We start from the raw sequence: 21,697 nt of genomic DNA on the forward strand, positions 1-21,697 counted from the left end.
TGAAAAAGAGCTACAGTATATAGCTAAGTGGGCCTTATCTGGTAAAATAAAATAGTTTATTCTAGATTTGAAGCTTTCGTGACTGCAAGGATTCATATTCTTAGGTTTTTTTCGTTAAAGTCACGTAGGTAAAAAAATTTAATTAATAAAAGTAAAATAAAAATAAAATAAAAATCACGACGTTTCGGAAGCTTGTGTTGCCTCCGAAACGTCGTGATTTTTATTTTATTTTACTTTTATTAATTTTAATTTTTTACCGACGTGACTTTACCGAAAAAACCTAAGAATATAAAATAGTTTAGTTTTATAAACAGGTGATGGGCACCGCCTTCATATTCATTTGAGCGGGGAGTTTGTTTTTGTTACAACGTAAAATGACCCTCACGGCGTGGGGTGAACTCCGTCTAGCAGCGGATTGACGAAAGGGCTGCATGTACAGGTGAGATGCCGTCTTGCTGTGGGACATCACACACAGGTAGCAGATCAGAATTCTGCAGGTGGATTCGCACGCCTCGTTCTTCCCAAGAGACGTGAAGACTCCGCGTTCATATACAGGGTGTGCTCCCGATGTCTTGTGACCCCCAATTAATTGACCCCCGAACATTTTTGTTCCTTTGCACATTCATTTCTGTTTTGAATAAACCGCGCTTTATTTTTTTTTTAAGTTTTAGAGAATATATTGGGGGGGTGGGAGGGGGTGTCACAAGACATCTGGACCGCACTGCACGGCCATCGAGGATATTTTAACTACCCTTCCACGCTGACAAAGATGCCGCAGAAGCGATGCTCCTACACGGACGTGTGCTCATGCGTACGGCGGAGTGGATTTGGAGCGTGGAAACGTGAAACGATGTCACTGCGCATTACCCGCACGGAACTCGGTGCGAGGGGGAGGTTTTCGCAGCTCATCAGTGTCTTCTGTAACCTGAAATTATTTCACTTCATCCCCCGCGAGCCTGTAATTGATACTTCCTGCATATTTATTATTCCGAGCCATTTGCCTTAGAACTTTGAAGAAAAAAAATGCAACTCATGTCTATCGTGTGTTCTTCTTTCTCCTGTCGCCCTGTCTTTGTTCAGTAAATATGTCCTGCCGATTCGTGTGGAACACAGTACCATGTGTGTGTGTGTGTATTGAGTGGGGCGGTAGCGCAGTAGTTAGCGCACCGCGCTATGAACCCAGCGACCCGAGTTCATTGTGCAGTATTCCCTCGTTGGTCGCGAACTTGCTATCCGCGTTTTTGGCTCCGCGAATCGCATCTGGAACTCTACACACACGACTGCATAGAGAGAGAGATGAAAAAAGTGATGAGATATCGTGTTGAGAGATAAAATAATGAGATAAAGAGATGTGTTCTTTTAATCATTTGAATGTATTTAACAGCTTATTTAAAACACTTATGTAAAGTAATTCATTAAAAAGGCCAACACAATTATCCGCGAACGTATCCCTCGCGAATAACGAGGGAGCACTGTGCTTGCGAACAGCCTACGTCACTGAGGAATGTCTGAACAATTCCTGTTCATCCCTTAGGTCGACTCAGCCTTTAATGAGTACCTGGTGCCATGTGCAAACATCAGCGTTGGGGGCGATGATGGCGGCCGGGCGTTGTGGTCATGGCCACATCGCCGCCCACTCTTATGCTGTACCAGCCTTGTAGGTGCTCGCGAACAACTCTTGACCCAACAGTCCATGTAGGCTACATGGGGGATCGTTGTCTTTGTAGACCTACTCCATTTGCAGAGACTCCACTCAAATAATACGAATAAATTATACGGCCTCTACACATTTCCTAGCAATCATTAATACACTTACTAAATGTTTTAACTCCCTCACAATATTCAGAGAAGTCGGAGGGTAATCAGAAATGAGTGGGGTATGTTTAAACGGATCTTTCTGTTCATCCCAGGCTTGTCCCAGTAAAGGGACCGCTTACTGAGAACTCTCAAAACGGGTTATGTACTCCACAAAACATGTCTTCCCCATGCACCATGGCCATTGCTCGATGTTCGTTCCTTGAGAATGTACTTACCGGATTACTTTTTGGTTCTTTCGGTAAAGTCACGTAGAAAGGAAATACATTAAGGAATAGAATACGACGTTTCGATTGCAACACAAGCAACCGCCATCAGCTAGAACTAAATTTGAGAGAGAGACAAAACACAGACACGGAGGCACACAGACAGACACACAAGCAAAGAGAGACAACACAGAGACACACAACATAGACACACAGAGACCCAATGCTTCTGTGTCGAGGACTTAAATGCTTACCGGATATCATGCTATTATTTCCACAGGTTAAAGGCGCAGCCCTGCAAATTCTTGCTCATGCCGCTGCTGGCGGAAGGTCCTCCACGAGAGAGAAAGAGCTGTGGACAGCCCCTCTAGCACGTATTTGGCCTCCTCTTTGTACGTCTGTATGTTGAACGTCTTTGGCACGTCTTGGAAGAGGTAGGGCTTCCCACGCTTTGCCCACCACACGTGACCTGCCGATCAACTGCGGTGCTCCCATTTATACCGTTGAGTGGACAGAGGTCGAGGGTGGTGGTGGGGGGGGGGAAGATGGAATTAAGAAACCTGCATCCTTGTAGTAATTGGTTTTTAACCTTTCAACTGGTACAAAAACTGACACCTTTATGCAAGGGATCATGTTTGCAATAACCACAATACAAGCAGTCAAAATGCAAACAAAAAGAAACAACTCTCATAATGATAATGATATGCACTGTCCTTGAAGTTGATTGGTCCACACCCGAGACAGCTTTTCTTAGAGCCTAGTCTCCATTGGTGTTGGACCGGATGACGCCAAAAGGCGTATAAAGGTGTCAGTTTTTGTACCGGTTGAAAGGGTAAAAACCAATTACTATATTTTGCCACTGGTAAAGGAGATGTCTCATACTGCACCATTGTTTTAGCTGCCGTGTCGGGAGATCGAACTGCTGACCTCTCGATCGCAAGCCCAGTGAGCTCCACGATGGGTAAGCCATCCCGACTTGAAATGGCCCTTGTAAAAAGACATCGCATCTTTTTTTTCACCACGGGCTCTCATATGCAGAATTTTGTTGTGACCCAGAGGGAATCCTTTCCCGAAAGAAAGAAAGAATGTCGAAGTTCTGTGTGGTTACGCAAGCGGTAACAAAAGGCATGCATTTGAATACGGTTCAGTGCTGCATGAATTTAAATAGTTGACAGGGCTTTGCCCATCATTCTTAACCTCGGGGGTTCAAACAGACAGAGGCCTGGCCCTTATGCCTACAATGTTTAATTCCCAATCCGAACCACCTCCCCCATACCATCCTGGAGCATAATAACCATCATATTAATGCAGTTACTACGGGTCCGCATTCGCCTTTCTGGTGGTAAAGGATTCACACATCTGCTGGCTGAGATAAGTAACACCCAGCCATTCACACGCACACGCAGAAACACACACACAAAGAGGCAAAGATGCCCCCACTGACTTGGCCTCAATATGGGCTGGTGGCTTAAAGCATAGTTTCTGATCAACTAAAAAAAACACTGGTGCAGTGCTCAATGGGGAGGCTGAGGAAGGCACCCATTGAAACCGGACTGCCTTTGTCTTTCTGCATAACCAAGTGGCGGTGGGACGAATGGTGGATGAAGTAAATGCATCAACTTAAAATTGTAATCGACTACTTTTTGCATCAAAACTCAACACAAATGAACAAGAACCCAAAAATATATAATAGGCGACGTTTTTTGCAATGGACCATCTTCGCAAAATGTAGTGCAAGTTTTTGTTTTTTTAATAATCGATGCCTATGCCCAATTAAAATGGATGCCACCCCTACATCCTGCCTCGCGAAGGCAGGAAACCCCCGATAGCCACGCCCCCGTGCATTGCAGCTGATGATGCCGATGACATCACCAAGCCCCACCCATGTCTGGTTTCGACTTTCAATGTTCCTGAACTCGCTGATAATATAACATGTGTAATATACAGTCTGTTCTTCTATAATGCGGTAGTGGCGTTCCTGAAGAACACTGCGTCGTAGAGAAATTGTATTCTAATAAACGATATATAAAATAGGGGTAAAGCACAGTCCGCGATAACACGTGAGATGCGAATGGAGGTTGAACAAAGACTGAGGCAGGTATGGGTAGCATCCAGAAGCATCCAGCAGCATCCCGCCTTTGTGCGATGCTACGCCGAGGCAGCCGTCCCAACCGCGTATTCCTACTCGACGCAGTTCTGTTCACTCGATCGCGCCGTAGCCATTTCGCATCCGCGTTATAAACAAAACGTGTCCCCGAATGCATTCGTCGCGTGATATATCCAATTCGCGTTTTGAAAACAACACGCGTTCAATGAGAACAGATTGTGTTTCAATTGAGGGGTAAAAATGTGGTAAATTGTTTCAATCGTAGGGGAAAAATAGTGGTAAAGGGTAAAACCAAGAGCTCACATCTGCGAGACCAATTGCTTGAGATAGACCCAGTCTGGGTGCTTGAACCAGGCCATTGTTAGGTTGCTGGCTCAACACCATTACCGTACCCGGCTCATTACGAGTTCCATACCAGCCGTGCAGCCCAAGTTTATGATTAAGAACCCCAACAGGGTCCATTAAAATTACCCAAGGAACCACGTGGGCCCCTGGCTTGAATCCCAAGGTTTCCGAGATGCTGGCTCAACTCCCCCCCCCCCCCCACTCAGAACAAGCGGCAGCATGAGGCCCTTTGAGAGAAACCCAAGCGAGGCTCGTGGTCTGAACACGGGGACTTCACACAGGCCGGCGACAGCGCCCTTCACACCGGCCACTCAGGTGGGGGGGGGGGGGGCTCCTGAGAAGCAATCCAGCCACATGGCCCGAGAACTCAATTGGGATGACATCACCGCATGAGAAACATCATTTCATTCAAAACGCTATGTTTTCATTCAATGGGACTAACCCGCGGTACTGTCCTCTTATGAATGTATTTGAACTTTAAAATACAAAAAACTCCAATTTCACTTGAAACATTGGTCATCTCCGCACCTACCAATAACGGTGAAATGCGATGAGCGCAGTTGGCTACGTTTGGTGCGAAATAAGTTCAACAGACGTACATGCAAATGCGCTCACGACACTGTAACATAACCACTCGCGCGAAATGTAAAATGGTCCATGATGCAGCAACAGGCATTTCTGTTTTGTTCGATTCATTCCTGTGCGGTCGTTTATTTTATTGTTTTTGCTTCGGTCATTTTTGGTGATTCGGGTCACTCTTGCAGACGACACTCATCGCGGTCTCCTGAGTTCTCACCTCGTTAAACACCACGAACTCGACTTGATTGAGTTCAATTACCTCTTGGGCGCGGGGTACACAGCAGTAAGGGGGACGCTGCCGCTGTGGAATGATGCTTAGCAGCACCGGGCTTGAGATCCGGAGATCGGCAGTTCGACCTCCTGGCGTGGCAGTCTAAACAACGGTGGGACTTTCTTAACCCAAACGCCCCACAGGAATCATCACCACAGTTAGTCGATCTGAAGGCCACGTGTGGTGGGGGTAAAGTGTGGGTAGTTCCTCGTGTGGAAGAGGAGGCTAAACTATGCTCCGGATGACCTCTTGGAACTCGTTTCTATAGGAGGCCCTTCCATCAGCAGTGGCATGAGCATGGTAATTGCAGGCCTGCACCTTTACGTAATAATCCACTTTTTTAATTAAAATGTATAAAGTAAACAATTGTTTCTCCAGCCTGATAGATGGGCGCAACCTTTGTGGATGCGACGCGGAATTTTGCTCTAATGCAATACTTGCGTGTATAAATAGCACACTTTTCAGCGTCAATCTTCTTTTCCAAATAACTATTTAACATAATGTAATGAAACACTTACATCACTGAACGATCTGGCAGGCAATTAAGCGGTGTCGCTAGGGTCAGCAGCTCGTTCATTAGGAAATAACGAGACATGGGAGGTCACTGTACGGGCTCTTGGGTTCAACCTGCAGCTCGAATCGGTCTCCGAGCGTTCGGGGAGGGGGGCGATCCACGCAGAACGGGCTACCTGTGATCCCAGCAGCAATGTCGCTGCCACTGCCTCGTTTTTAGCATCAAAGACAAAGAACCCCTCGTGTAGCCTTAACAGAGTGGAGTGGCAAGTGCTGTTAGCGAGCACCTATGAAGGCCGGAACGGCACACGAGGGTGTTGGGTGGCCAGCACCACGCCAGGCCGCCTTTGTCTCCCTAGTGGCGATGTTTACTACACACTGCACCAGGCACTCAATTGAGGCTGAGTCGACCTAGGAGAGGCCCAGGACCGGTTTAGATAATCGTCACTGGTGTTGGCCGTGAGCGGGAATTGAACTCGGGCCACCGGATTCATAGCGCAGCGCGCTACCCGCTACACTAAACGCTGCCTCGCTTTTAGCATCTCACACACAGAAATCAACAGAGTACCCCCACGCTAAAATAAACGCTGGGTGCATTGAATCATTAAAGCCGGTTCTGTTGGGTTCGGTCGTCCGGAAACTAGATCCGCACCTTATAAACACCACATACAGTCTACCTCGCGCTAGAGTTGTGGCTACCAGTCACGTGCTTACTTTCTGCCTACCAAAAACCCGGAATATCAGAATGAAAATATGTATACTGGAGAAATCCGATGACCTATAAAGGGGCGGGTAAGAACGTTACAACAACAAACACATTCAGTGAGAAGTGAAGTCCTGGCTGAGTTGGTAGTTATGGTTTGTCAGTTTCAGAAATGCAAAAAGCCCGATGTTGACCCCCTACAAAGTCGAATACATTTTAGCAATCCCAAGAGCTTGATTGGCTGAGCTGAGCCTGACCTGCGATTGCTTTACCAATGACTACGTCTGTTGCAGCTAATGCACATGTTGGTCTTCCAAGCAACATTGTGCGCCTCCAACTACTGTAACCACATACAAAGAGGCTGAAACCACTATGTTGCAGAGATAAAGATCATAATAGAGGTTTGAGAGTGAGATCGCGTAAATATAAATGTGTCGTTAAACCCGCCACCACCCGACACAGCCAAGTATCAAGAGTTGTCACCTAAACAAAACGTGCCAATTCATTACTCGTTCAGCACACCGGTTGTGTGTTGGAGAGAGTGTCAGAGAGTCTACGTGTTAAACAGATCAAGTTCACTTTTATTTTGTTTTGTTTCACCACGAAAGAACTCAAGAGACCAGGATGAGTCTCATTTGCAAGAACGACCTGGGGCATTTAGTCTGCCACTAGGGGGGTGGGGTGGGTAATTCCTGCCGTGCACCATCCCAATTGAATAATTTACGGATGATTTTTCGAATTTGGCAAAAATCTGGACCCTGACGCCGGCACGCGACATTCTTGTGAATTAGGTCGGTGGGGGGGGGTCTTTAACACTCCACTGTGAAGCAGACGGCACCGATTATCAAAATCAGAATCCTTGTTTCGACTGCAGGAAGAATCCGACGAGCTACGAAGCTCTTTGTGTGGCAGCTGTTTACATTCGAACCGCATCGGGCGGCGGATGCCCCTTGTCACTGGGGCCAAGCCACGTGACGTTAGCACGGCCAAAGCCACAATCGGGGACCTTTCTTGCCAGCATCAAAATATATCAATAGGTGTTACCATTTCTGGCAATAAATCAGGTGTTGAGACTAGGCTCTAAAGGCTCTGGTGTGGACCAATCAGTTTCAAAGACAATGCATATATTACCAGAGCATGCTTTTTGTTTGCATGCTCACCACAAGTACGGGTGGTTAATGCAGCTAGGATTCCTTGAAAAAAGCATGCTGTTTGGTATTTTACCATCTTAACACCTGATTTAATGCCAAATCTGATGGTGCCACCGGGCCCCTCACCAAACGCCTTCCCACCCTCCTGTCAGACTCCGCATCCAGCTGCACAACGGTCGACACTCCCCGCCTGCTCCAAGATGTGCCCTGGCAGTGCCGCCACCGCTTGCTCCGAGGTCCTCTCTCTTCCCCTCGGCGGTCGGTCTCGTGGAGACCTCTCCGGTGCCGTGTCTCGGTAGCCGGCCCTCCCCTCCAGCCTGCGCGCACGTCCCATCCAGCGCAAACCCCTTTTACTTTCTGAATCTCATCGATAACGCTCACCCGTCATGTTCTCCTCCGGACGAATTGCGTCTCCTATTTTGCCACGGATGCATGGGCGTTGGAAGAGTCGGCTAAGATACCCGAGACCGGGGTTCGATTCCCGCTCACGGCCACCGCTGTTGAAGATTATTTGAACCGGTCCTGGGCCTTTCCTAGGTCGACTCCGCCTTAAATGAGTACCTGGTGTGGTGTGTAAACATACGTCACTGGGGAGACAAAGGCGGCCGGGTGTGGTGCTGTCCACGCACCCTCTCGTGTGCCGTGCCGCCTTCATAGGTGCCCGAAAACAGCACTTGGCCCAACGGTCTGTTAAGGCTATACCGGGGATCTCTGCCTTTGTCTTTGAATGCATTGTGAAGTCACTGCGAGTGCGCTTGTGAACGACTGAATGAAGGCAGGCAACGAAAATTAAACTGAGGTCACCTGGCCACATTCTAATCTCAGTCCTCTTCTAGCGGTCAGATATTGTGGTAATATACGCACACTAAATAAATATATAACCACTTGATTAATAACGCATTATTTGGCGACTTGACCATTACGCTTACAACTTAAGCACCAATTACTTCGGCAGTAATGGACATGATTACTGGTGCCCGCTGTATGTGTGATTGGGTGCATGTGTCAGCATTGGTTATGCACGCGGAGATATGTAAAGTAATCATTTGAATGTGTGCAGGTATGTAATTATTAATAATAATAATAATATACAGTACAGTACTTTGTCAATCCACTGCTGGATGAAAGCCTCCTCCACGTATTCGCGCTCATGGTGAGTGTGCATCGGCCAAATGGGTACCCGGTGACCGCTTTCAGATAAATAACACTCACTGCTCATGTGAGCCGTGGCCGGGGAATAGAACTCAGCAGGGTCACTAAGTTCATCGCCCAGTGCACGGACAATCTGCGTTTACATTTTACCCCCAGTTATGTTATTACTGCTTTAGAAGATATAAAAAAAAAACAATTAAAAAGTCCTTACAAAAAGGTGTGTGTGTGTCTGCCCGTGTGCAGCACTTAAAGTCCAATCGATGAAAATTACCGCATGCAGCCCTGTGAAAGGTGGAGGGAGAGAGGTGTGGATTGCTGTGGGCTGCGCCAATATTAAAGGGCAAGGCGCGCTAGCGTGCCGCTTCGGTAGCACTTACTTGCATGCGTGAAAGGTAAAGGTGCAGCCCTGCAATTTCTTGCTCGCGCCAGTGCCGGGCGGAAGGGCCTCCCTCCACGCCAGTTTGGCGTCTTAGGGGAGGTGGAGGTACAGCGACCCCACGCTTGACCCCGCCACCGCACCTGTGTCCTGCCGGTGAAGAAACCTGCCGCGATGTTTCAAGTGCCGTGTCGGGAGATCGAACTGGTGATGACCTCTGGGTTGCAAGTCCGGTGTGCTGACCCAGCCGCTGTGTTAGTACGACCAGAATGGGGGGTGGGGGTGGGGAAATCATAGTCGCGCAAAAAGAACGCCACCTTACGCATTCCGCTACATGTCAGCGGACTTTACAAATTGCGTGTCGTTGTTATGTCGTTGTGTGTGTGTGTGGGGAGCGGCGGTGTTGGGGTTAGTGCACCGCGCTATAAACCCGGCCAGCTGAGTTTGATGCCCGCTCACAACCAATAGCAGTGGCGAATAATTGAACCGGTCCTGGACCTCCCCTAGGTTAACTCTGCCTTAAATGGGTACCAAGTGTAGTGTTCGAAAGTCAACACTAGAGAGACGAAGGCAGCCGGGCGTGGTGCTCGCCCCCTCCTCTGCCGTGGGGCCATAATAGGCGTTCACTAACAGCACTTGTCCCAACAGCCTGTTAAGGCTTCATGGGGTATCTTTGTCGATGCTTATAAGGGTATTATACAGCACTGTCAGTGGCGTAGTAACTACGTTATCAGCTCAAGGGGTGCTGATAATGTAGTTAGCGCTTGTCAAGGGGGCCCTAACTCGTAGCTTTGTCCACCAGGGTACGTGTGCATATTGGGGGGGGGGGGAAGGGGGGGGGTCTTGGCAAGTGATGGCAACTCAAGTTCCTGGCCACGGCTCACGTCATTGAGCGAGTCGTATTTGAAACCGCCACAGGTCCACGCACGTGCCCAGTCGCGCAATGTTCATTAGACGCCGCTGGACATGATCGTCCATTCCGGGGGAAATGAGGTCGGTTTCGATGAATATTCTGGCGAAAGGCATAAGCCCTTGTAAAAGACCTTCTGCTGCAGCAAATACGCATCTCCGTTTCCCAGTTAGAACATTACGGGCCTGTAATTAACACCGCGGTTATTTGCATTTGACTTGTGGCTACAGTAATTGCCAATGATTCATAATTTATTTTCAATTATAACGTTGGCTGCAAAAAAGCCACGTGTTAAGCAATTGTCAGGTTTTTGTATTTTTGGATTATGACAGTGGCCCAAAGCCCTCTTTTACAGCAGGTAGCGACTTAGATGAATAATCATCACAGCACAGTGGTCACAATGAATTTCCTACGATGTGTGCACGTACAAGACTATACAAAACTTACAGCGTGTTGACGTGTGCTTTATTAAGAGCAGGGCGAGTGGTAGCAACTTAGAGGTCAATTTAATTGACACGAGTTGGTTGACCTTATGGCTTTGAAAAATAAAATGACATTTTTATGCCAAGGCGTGGAGAAAAGTAACTCAAGGAAACATTTGCGCCCTCTAAGCCACGGGAGTTAACGTCTATCAACAGCTTGGTGTTTACATTGCCGCTGACTTCTTCTCCTGAAACGAGCGTACAGTACTAAAATAATTTAAACGAGTCAAGAGTTGTAAAAAATAAATCGATGCGTACAACCTGCCCGGTAGCGAGCACCAAAGCTACTGAGTGGATTATACTGGTAAGAACCTCCTGGTTACACCAGCCCACAGGGGATTATTGTGTCCGTCCGTCGTGCATCCAAAAATGGGAGGGGTGGGGCTGTGTGGAGAGGTGAGGGTGGGGAGGGGCTGGGTGGGGAGGGTGGGGAGGGGCTGGGTGGGGAGGGGCTGGTCACCCCGTGGGGCCCTTATAAAACTCAACGTTTAACCTATTCACGCCGGCTTGTGCCCGCCCTCACAGTCGGCCATATTTGCGGAATACACCACGCCACCGTTGACCCTGGGTCCCTGGCCATTGACCGAGCAACCCAACGTTCCTACCAGCTCCCTCCGCAGGAATGTGTTGACATCACAGGATCGTGGGATGTTGTGGCAGCGGCTTGGGGAAGCCTTCAACCAACAGGGGATTGATTGATCGTGGCTAGTGATGATGATGAAACGCTTGAGGGAATTCAACTTTTGGCTCAATCGAAATGAGCTCAACACTGAGTGCATTGCTCGGCAATGGTCAACAGGGCCACCCGAGTCGTCGATGCAACACAAGCTGTCCATCACGTCAAACATCCAAAATCAATTCACACATTTGATATTAAAAACTAAACTTTTTTGTTATTTTACCAGATGAAGGCTCACTGAGCATTATAGCTCTTTTTCAGAAGCGACCAGGCTATCACAAATGATAGCTCAACGAGGTGGCTTATCATGTTGAAATGTATAGTGGCCAAAAACTCTAAACGTGCGTTTTCTAAATATGGAGGGGAAAATCCGGAGGACCCAGAGAAAGAGTCGGGATCAAACCCACTGCATGCGAGGTGAGGTAGTTAACATCTCGCCACCGTGGCATCCCACAAGGCTATCACGAGGATGCTTGGTTATCCAATTAAATAATTTATGAGCAATTTTTGTTTTAAATTTGACAAAAAATTTCACTGTGACGCCAACACACGTGGCCTAGTCCTTCGCAAATGACAAGTCCGGGCATCTTGGAGTAGCCGGCCGCGTATCTTTGACGAATGCGCCCCACAGTACTCTGCGTTAACCAGGACGGCCCACTGGGCTCAAACCACGTGCCTGTCTGCAACAGGCGGCAAACGCGGTAACCACTCAGCCATGGCGTCAGTCACCTTGATATAACCTCTCCCCAAAGCTATCGTTTATGTAATTTTCGCCCCCTCCCCCCCCCCCCAAAAAAACCCCCACCACCACAAAGAACTAATTTTGGAACAATGTCATCTTTTTTCAATGCAGAGCCTTTGAAAGTGGGTGTAATCCCATCTCAATTTACATGATGTCGCACTTCGCACGTGTCACTTTGGGACGCAATTAACAACTGTCATTCTGGGGGGAGGGGTGGGGGTGGGGGGTTGGGGACAGGGAGGTGGGGTGGCAGGAGCCTTGCGCGGGAGGAGATGAAGAGAGGGAGGAGGGGACGCGTAGGAGAAGGTTAGAACACTGGGTTACGATCAGAGGGACTCGGCTGTCTCATCACGTCCAGCGCTTGCGCTCACTCCGCACCGCTCGGCTTTGTGTCGCGCGAAAGCCAATTATGTTACTATTGGAGCGTGTTCGCCGGTCGCGGTGGCGCACGGTGTAATCCTGTGACGTGGAGGCGCGGACGGCTTGGGTCGGGATCGGCGCCTTCATAACGCCCCCCGAAAAGACAAAGACGTTCCGCTGTTCTGCTTGGGGGGCAGAGACCACGTGGTGTCCGCCGCTTGATCCCCTGCGGTCGCTGCGCGGAAGGATCTGTGTGACAGGCGGATTGCTCTGTTCTGCCACTAACACTTCCTGCGTCAAAAAAATAATAAAGACCGCACGTGTGAGTGGGTTTAGTGGCTCGCGTAGGGAAAAGAGCGTGGCAAGTGCATCCAGCTGCAGCATTACGAGGTGCTGCTGCCTGCGTGATGCAGCACGGCGAGATGGTGTCTCGCCTCTCGGCGCGTGTGCAGGCGCCCTTTGTCAAACCATGGCCGGGTGATGGGCATCCGCACGCCACGCGGCTCTTGGGGGGTGTTTGTTTGATCATACTTCACCGCGCTGGTCAGCGCGTGGAGGTGAGAGCTGGGAGCATACACTGTGGAACATAGTACAGCATGATAATACATTTTGCAACAATGTTCTCTCCTGGCAACGTAGCCCTGCAGCAGACTGCGAAGCCTGGTCAAGCCTTTACCGGGTAAAGCCCACTGAGCTATATAGCTCTTTTTCAGAAGCGACCTGGCCACAAATGGTTGCTCAAAAAAGTGGCTTATCACGTGGAAATGTATAGCAGTCAAATACTTTGAACGCGTGATGTTGATTACTAATGTAGAGGGAGAAAAAAGCGGAGCACCCGGAGAAAAATGCACGCGACCACGTGCAAACTCCAAATAGTCATCAGTCGTCAAAGTCGGCCTCGAACCCACGACCTCCTGTGTACCAGGTGAGGTATGTAACATCTCCTAGCCACCGTGTACAGTGGTTGCCCATCTCGGCCGTATCCAGACTCAAACCTGCTTAGCTTCCCGCACCTGATGAATATCGTGCGCATCCTGGGTTATTTGGCCATCGTATCTGAACTATCCGTAGGATATATTAGTATTCTCTCCACGTACACGTTGTGTTTCTCTGAGCACTCCCGGTATGATACTTATTATAACAGAACTCCTACAAGCGCCACATCCCACAAATCCTGGTAATCTCTGCGGATCGCGGCAACTCTCGTAATGTGCGTCGGTGAAACTCGTAAATCCGCGAGTTTTCGCGGATTCTGGGACAAGCACACACGTGTGTGTGTGTGTGCTTATCACGGTTGGTTACGTACGGTGTGAAAGAAGTTCCACATACAGTCCATACGTAAAACACGTGTTTCTCTCTCTCTCTCTCTCTGTGTCTACGCAAGAGACCTTCCCAATATCAACTTGGATTAACGAAGTTGTACCGTTAGTATTGGACGGCACATTTGATCTTCGCTCCGTTCTCATAGCACATATGCCATCACGACAAAAGCACTGTGTTTATGCCATGTAAGCTTAACAGAACATCTCCGTCTTTAATCTACTACAGAACTGGCTGCTTCATAGCAGCAGCAGCAGCAGCAACAATAATTATTTTTTTAAATGTCAATTAACTCACGTCCGAGCCTCATACAATGAATGCTGCGGCTCCGTAGGGCATTCTCGAATAAACACACGGAAACTACCTCATTATAAGTTTAAAAGCCTCTTTCTTCAGACACATCGCCCTTTTGAAGTTTAAAGTTTGAGATGTATGCTTGCACCTTCGCGTGTAATGAACTCCGCTTGCGAAGGACGTCGCAGACAGGGGAATGAGACGCAGCTTTAATGTCGAGACACAAAACTGATCTTACGGCCAGTTGGAAGCAGAGTCGATTACCCACCTCGCGGTAATTGTCGTATCAATGCAAAAGGGGAGCGCCCATGGCTTTTCAGCCACACCTCTCTGCTAATCAGCCCAAATGATGGGAGTGAGGGTTGAGTGACGGTGGGGGGGGGTGGAGGAAATTGAGCAGAGGGAAGGTACAACGAGATGATGTGAGGATCAGGAAGCTCTCTCGGCCTTTAGACTAGACTGTGCTGCATTGACCGAGAGCACAGGACATTTTAATCCTTGTTTATATCTTTTTTATTACGAAAGTAAATCTTCAGCAGTCCGTTTCTAAACAATTTACAAAGCGTTGTGCCAACGTTGTGTTGTAAAACAAAAAAAATAACAAGCTGTGCAATGAAGACAAATGTGATGGGACTGAGGTCTGTGCGGGGATGTGAATATGGGGCGTACGCGAACATCTATAAATAATTGCGTACGCGTGGAAACACGTGACTGTCCTTCAGAAGTAAGCGAATGTACGCGAGATTAACAATACAGGACTGTGCATATGAAGGTCGGCTTTGTGAACATCGATACACAGTGATGGCTGCATCATGTACACACAAATAAAATAAAAGAGTGCATCGGGTGTGGGTGCCACGGTGGCGGATTGTTAACTACCTCGCCTGCTATGCAGAGGAGGTCGTGGGTTCGATCCTGATCCCGACCCTGATGCCTGCACATTTTGAGTTTGCGTGTTCTCCCCATGGTCGCGTGGATTTTTCTCCGGGTCCTCCGGCTTTTCCCTCCACGTTTAGAATCACGCGTTTAGAGCATTTGGCCTGCGATAAATGTCCAGATGATAAGTCGCGTCATTGAGCTATCATTTGTGGCCAGGTTGCTTCCAAAAAAGAGCTGCATAGCTCGGTGGGAATTACCTAGTGAAATAAAATAAATGTAAATTGGTAACAGCGGATATGCCACATCATACGGTACAATAACTGATTGTGGTTTACCAATGGTGATTATGGTTTACCCATGATGGTTTACCCATGATCACCTCATGGAGTCTCAAGACGTATGTTCCGGGAATTCGTGCCAACAAGGATGATGTTCACATGTCAGAGAGGAAATAATGTCTGCCCAGAGTAATCCCACACATACACACGTGCGCGAGCGCGCGCGTGGTACGAACACTCGAGGAAAGAACTGGCCCTCCTTGTCAAAATAATTGTTGGGCTCCATAAGGCCATAACCGACTGAAATCAACTCGACTCGTGAACAGGTAAACAATTCCACACGGTCATGTCCCGTGACCCGTTGCTCTCGTGTATACGCAAAGCCTGCGATTCGCGCGCGCGCGGTCTCCCAAGTGTCAGCAGAGCATCACATCACATTAGGGGAGTGGAGTCGCAGGATGACACTGCAGACCTACTTTCGAAGCCATTTCTGGGCTAAAGCCATCAAAACTCGTGCCGCTGACCTAATGGCAAGTGGCAACTTGAGCTCGAGCCCAGGCATCTTAGCGGAAGTGGCTTTAAAAAAAAACCTGGAGCTTGCGACCTTGTTTTCTTTTTTTAAGGAAGGTGAATGCAACAACTTTTGAGTGTTTAAACTATTTAAAATGAAGGTTAAATGGTCAACTTAAACGAGCGGTGATGCGATCTGCCTTTTGTCGTGCATTCTCGTTGAGACCCGTAGCGTACTGGAGGCACGTCTGAAACGGCCGTATCTTCGTCATTTTAAGTTTTATACCAACATTTTTTGTTGTTAATGTATAATAGTTCATCAGTGAGGATGAGAGAGGAGGGGGGAGGGGCTCTAGCACCCCACCCCGCCCCCACACTATGGGAAGGTGGGTCAGTGCTATAATATACTGAGGGTCTTACATTTAATATCTCAAGAACATTATAATTTCGTTCACAGTTTTGACGACGAACGCCATTCACAATCAATGAAATGCGTCAAATTGGAGCTCGCGGTACTAATGCTTCGATGATGATGATGAGAAGCATCCATACTCCACGGGCTGGCAAAAAAAACAATAATCCCCCCCACAAGTCTCCAGCCAACAAAGTGGAGGTGAAGTTTACCCCGGACCACCACTGAACACGCTACATATGTAGTAGCTACATGTGTAGTAGCTGCATGTATAGTAGCTGCACGTGTAGTAGCTGCATGTGTAGTAGCTGCATGTGTAGTAGCTGCATGTGTAGTAGCTACATGTGTATTAGCAACATGTGTAGTAGCTGCATGTGTAGTAGCTACGGGCCCCGCACTTTCAAGGGCCCCGCGCTAAATGCTTTCAAGCTATCAATTCCGGTTCAATGGTTCTGTACTTGCTTTATTACTATAGTACTATACTGCCTTCAACTTTTACGAACGACTGGGTGTTTTAAGGTTAGCGATTTGTCGTATTCATCTGGCCGTATAGCAAATGAAAAAATCCAATTACTTTACTATGCAAGTTAAAAATGTGTGTTTTAATATTTACGTGTGTTTTTTTTTATTTAGGGCCCCTTTATAACAGATGTTACAAGCCCCGCACCAGCTTCGTCCGGCACTGCGATGAAGTGAAATGTGCCCCGACATGATTTCGCCGGGTTCGACTTTAAAACGGATGCGTAAACGTGAAGTGTTGATGGCAGCCGATTGGCTTCAGGGTGTAGCGTGAATGCAGTTCAGTTGTGTTCACAAATTACAACGCGTATTATATATGCAGCGTGCGAAACTAAAACATCAAATTCTTCTCCACTGCTCAAGAAAAAAATCATTTATATTAAAGCAGCATAAATTTACAGGATATGAACATTATGCATGTGCAGTACATGTACGTATGTTGTATGTATGTTGAACTTCTTTCGCGCCGTGCGTAGCCAACCGTGCTAATCGGGGGTGCGGAGTCTGTACAGACTGCAATGGCAATAATTGTGTGACACTGCCATCCTTTGTCAGGCCACTGCTGGAGAAATGCCTTCCCATGCCACGTTCATTATGGGGATTGCTTGGCCCATACTTCACCACGCCGGTCGGTGTGGGTTGGTGTTAGGGTGGGCGGCGTTCAGACAGCATTCGCCACTGATGTCGACCATGGGCAAGAATCGAACCGAGGCTGTCCGTGTCGATCGAGCAGAGCGAAAGCGAATCCGTCGTACCGCCTCTCCCGCAACAGAGTGCTCGTAAAACGGCGCGTTCCATACGACGCCTTCAAAGTTGAGTGCTCGCAGAGTACGCACTCTGCGCACTCAACTCTCTCGGCATGCCACATCGCGTCTCCGTCTGCATTCATCATCACCAGTTAGGAGCGGGGTCTCGGCTTCGTGGAGTTAAGCTGTGGGTGGGGAGGAAGGTGGCTGGAGTGTGGTGCTCACCGGGAGGTTTGAGGCTCAGGACCGCGCGGTGTGGTTGAGCATCGGAGAGGCTGATTGCTGCCCATAGACGGAGAATGGTGATGGAGTGTGCTCATTTTCGGGAGGGTGGAGATTTGACCGATGGCTGTGGAGCGGCGTTTCTGAAACGTTGTTGAGCCCGCGGGCCACTGAGGCCCGATGCAAACATTAACGCGGACCACGCAGCCGTCCCCAACCCCTGGTGACAAAACGCATTCGCATCTCTCTCTCTCTCTCTCAGGATACCAGTAATAGGAAATGATTCATGTTGCCGGATCATTAAAAAATAACGCAGCTAAAAGGTGTTTTTTGTTAAGGGGGGGGGGTACGGTATTTTAATCACATGACTACATTTTTAAAATTAAATATCATGAATAAAATATTAATGAATGACCGAAACAAAAGGTCTAAACAATTGTTTATTATTGTCCGGATCAACCTGCATTTGCATCACAGCCCCGCAGACTACCTGGAGGACCACACTTTGAGAACCACCGCTGCAGAGCAATGTGTGTGTGTAAGGGTGGCACGTGGCTTTGGGTGTGAGAGGCTGCCCGTATGAGGTGAAGTCCTTCCAACTCGTGGAGTGATGACATCAAGGTTAGAGTGACCCTGGCCCCCTTCCCAAAGCCTCGATACTGGGAAGGGATACACACTCTCTCTCTACACACACACACTCACATTCTCCGGTGTGTGAGTGTGCCCTGCCTCCCCCTACCACCGCCATCCCTCCTCACCCAAACCATCGCCGCTTTCCAGCGCCAACTGAATTCCTCCATCACCTCCGGCCTCAGCAGCAGCAGCGGAGGCTTCAACGGCGTCGGTTCAAAGTAGCAACGTGTACAGGTATCAAAATATGCATTTTACACAGGGGCCGGCAACCTGCGGCTACTGAGCAGGACCCATCACCGTCTCGTATTCACCACACGGTGCATTGCGGCTCTTGAAATATGGAGTATGATTTTTGTTTTTACTGAACTCCAAAAAAATGGCTCTTCTTGTTATTTTTTGTCGGTAGCCAACAACAACAACAAACCATCAGCAGTTCCTGAAGTAGGGGCAGACTTTGCAGCAATGAGCATTGGTGACGATACGGTGATGGTGAGACCTTGTTGGAACGAAACCAGTCTGTGTCTCTATCTGCTGCCTGTTAGTCATTCACATCTTAGCGAATGTAAATTTGAGGACCACAATTGACTTCTTTAGAAACTGCTGATGTAGTTCCCACATGCGGAGAGGTTGAGTGTTATTTTAAGATTATTTCGATTATTTTTGTGCTATAGATGTCCAAATGATGGGCCGCTTTGTTAAGCTATAATTTGTGGCCAGGTCGCTTCTGAAAAATAAGTTAATAGCTCAGTGGGCTTTGCCTGGTAGGATGGGGATGGTTTAGCTTTGTTTGTATGCGTTTGGGTGATTTGTTCACTTTCTTATACTTTGCGCTACTATCATGTTTTTTTATTGTTTGTTTTTGTACCATATTAACCGCCCCTACTGGACGTCTGTGAAAAAGAGCTTTATAGCTCATCGGATTCCTCTAGTATAAATACAGATTTTTGTTCTGATTCTGATATTTACACATCACCAGTAGCATCATCTTCATTTTCTTCACGATTAAAAGTTCTTCATTGGCAACACTCCTGGATGAAGTCGTGTCCACGCCGAATCGGTCACGGGGGTCGTGTTTGACCATACTTCACCACGCTGGTTCAGTGCGGGTTGATGAAGGGTCAGGGGTCACTCAGCTCAGATGTCACTCACCGTCGCTCTTAGCCAGAGCCAAGAGTAACACTCGGGTCGCTACAGGTTTCGTAGCGCAGTGCGCGCTAACCGTCGCGCCACCACTCCCACCTGCAACGAAAACAAAAACCTACCGAAAATACTGCGTCCGTGTGTACGGCTCTCGTGAGTGAACGCGGCCTCTTGTGCACGTGCGTGCGCATGGCTGAGATCTGCTTGTGTCTCAGTGCCCGGGTGCTGGTATGTTGACACAGTGGGGGGTACAGGTGGTGCATCGGCCAAGTCATCTCAATCAGTCAACCCATGGCACCTGGGTCTGTCCCGTGACCTCCTGCCAGCGGGCGTTCGACGCTTCACGTGGCCTTAGAGTGCACATAGCCTGGCACAAAGCGCCGTGGTGACATCACCGCCACTTAATTGCGAATGGCGGTTGTTGTTGTTGTGGGTGCTGTGGTATGATCTAGCCTCGCTCGTCTCTCTCAATCAACGTCTCTGCTTCGAGCCCAAGGGAATACCGAGGCAGGCGCTAAACCCAGCCCATTATTTAGACTTGTTTTTGCTCTCGCCATTCGCTACAGTGAGTCGCGAGGCTTCGCCGCTGCACTGCAAAACTCGACGCGAATTTGCAACCCCTTTGTTGATGATTTGAAAGGGGGAAAACGATGCAGAATTTGGTTTCCTCTTCTGACCTCGATCGGCTGAAGAGTTTTTTTAATGCCCTGGCTTTCTGGGAAATGTATGCGGTTGTTGTTTTTGTAAACAATCAATTTCCATAGCAAGGGAAGCATTGATGATGAATTTCAAGAGGGGATGACCAGGCTGAGGTGTGAGGGTTAGCAACTCTGACTGGCAATGCAGAGGTGGCTTGGCTGTAAATTATTTTTAGAAGGGGGGCTGATTTTTCGGCGAAAGGGGGGCTCAGTGTAATCTCTAGCTCCCCGCCTGCTGCTACGGGGCTGTGGTAAGAGATAGAATATTGTTTTCGAAGGCTGTAATATGACAGATCAAGATATGCAGTGAGCGTTTTTCACAATCTCACTTTAGATGTCACTAAAACTTGATCTCCGTTTCTTCTTTATCATTTTACAATCAGAATATTTTTTTGTCGGTCACTTCGAAGTATATCACTTCCTCGGGTGCTGTGTACAGATGGACCTATGCATTGCTTCGAAAAACTCTGCGAAGTTACGTGACAGCGTAGGTTCTCGCGGTTGTGTCGTGGGTGCTCGCTAACAGCACTTGTCCCAATTGTGTGTTAAAGGCTATACGGGGGATCTTTGTCATTGCGCATTAGGGTTGTACTCCGTGTTGTTCGGCAAGTATGCCCACGAAGTTTGACTCCACATGCTGGGAGGGTCTGCAGGTACTGAACTGCTTCACGACGAGGAACCGAAGACGTTTCCGGCACGTCGAGTGACACATTCCCAAATCACGGAGAGCAACACGAAAACACACACGCACGTCGCAGACTTCCACTAAGTTTTTTTCCACTTTTATTTCGCACAAACCTGACCAAACGTCCCCCCCCCCCGCCAACCCCCCTCCCCCCCCCAAACTATGCACTGCATTCTCTCCTTCTTGAAATTCACGCTGCACTCTTCCCGGCATTACACGCATGGCTCTCGATGGTTTACAATTACGAATGCCCTTCGAAAATGTTTTGCACACTTTATCCAACGTCGTCGTTTGTCGCTGTTCAAGTGGGAGCACAGTCAGCCTCGGCGTCAGGGTTCGTGTGATGCGCTCTCTGGAGGGGAACAATCACCAGAGGTGTGGACTCGAGTCATGTGACTTGGACTCGAGTCAGACTCGAGTCATGAATTTGATGACTTGCGACTCGACTTGGACTTGCATAACAATGACTTTGTCCCACCTATGAGATGTGGACTCGAGTCATGTGACTTGGACTCGAGTCAGACTCGAGTCATGAATTTGATGACTTGCGACTCGACTTGGACTTGCATAACAATGACTTTGTCCCACCTATGAGATGTGGACTCGAGTCATGTGACTTGGACTCGAGTCAGACTCGAGTCATGAATTTGATGACTTGCGACTCGACTTGGACTTGCATAACAATGACTTTGTCCCACCTATGAGATGTGGACTCGAGTCATGTGACTTGGACTCGAGTCAGACTCGAGTCATGAATTTGATGACTTGCGACTCGACTTGGACTTGCATAACAATGACTTTGTCCCACCTCTGACAATCACCCTGCTCTTGACCGCGATGAAGCCAGTCGATGAGATCCTGAGACTTGCTTGGGGACACTCGGTGTTTCTTTTGAATTTCATTTATCTAAACATATTAAAAGGGTTAAATCTTGACTTAAAGCTTTCGCGACTGCAGGAATTCATATTCT

Source organism: Lampetra fluviatilis, chromosome 5 (genome assembly GCF_964198595.1).
Source record: "Lampetra fluviatilis chromosome 5, kcLamFluv1.1, whole genome shotgun sequence".
NCBI classification, from domain to species: Eukaryota; Metazoa; Chordata; class Hyperoartia; order Petromyzontiformes; family Petromyzontidae; genus Lampetra; species Lampetra fluviatilis.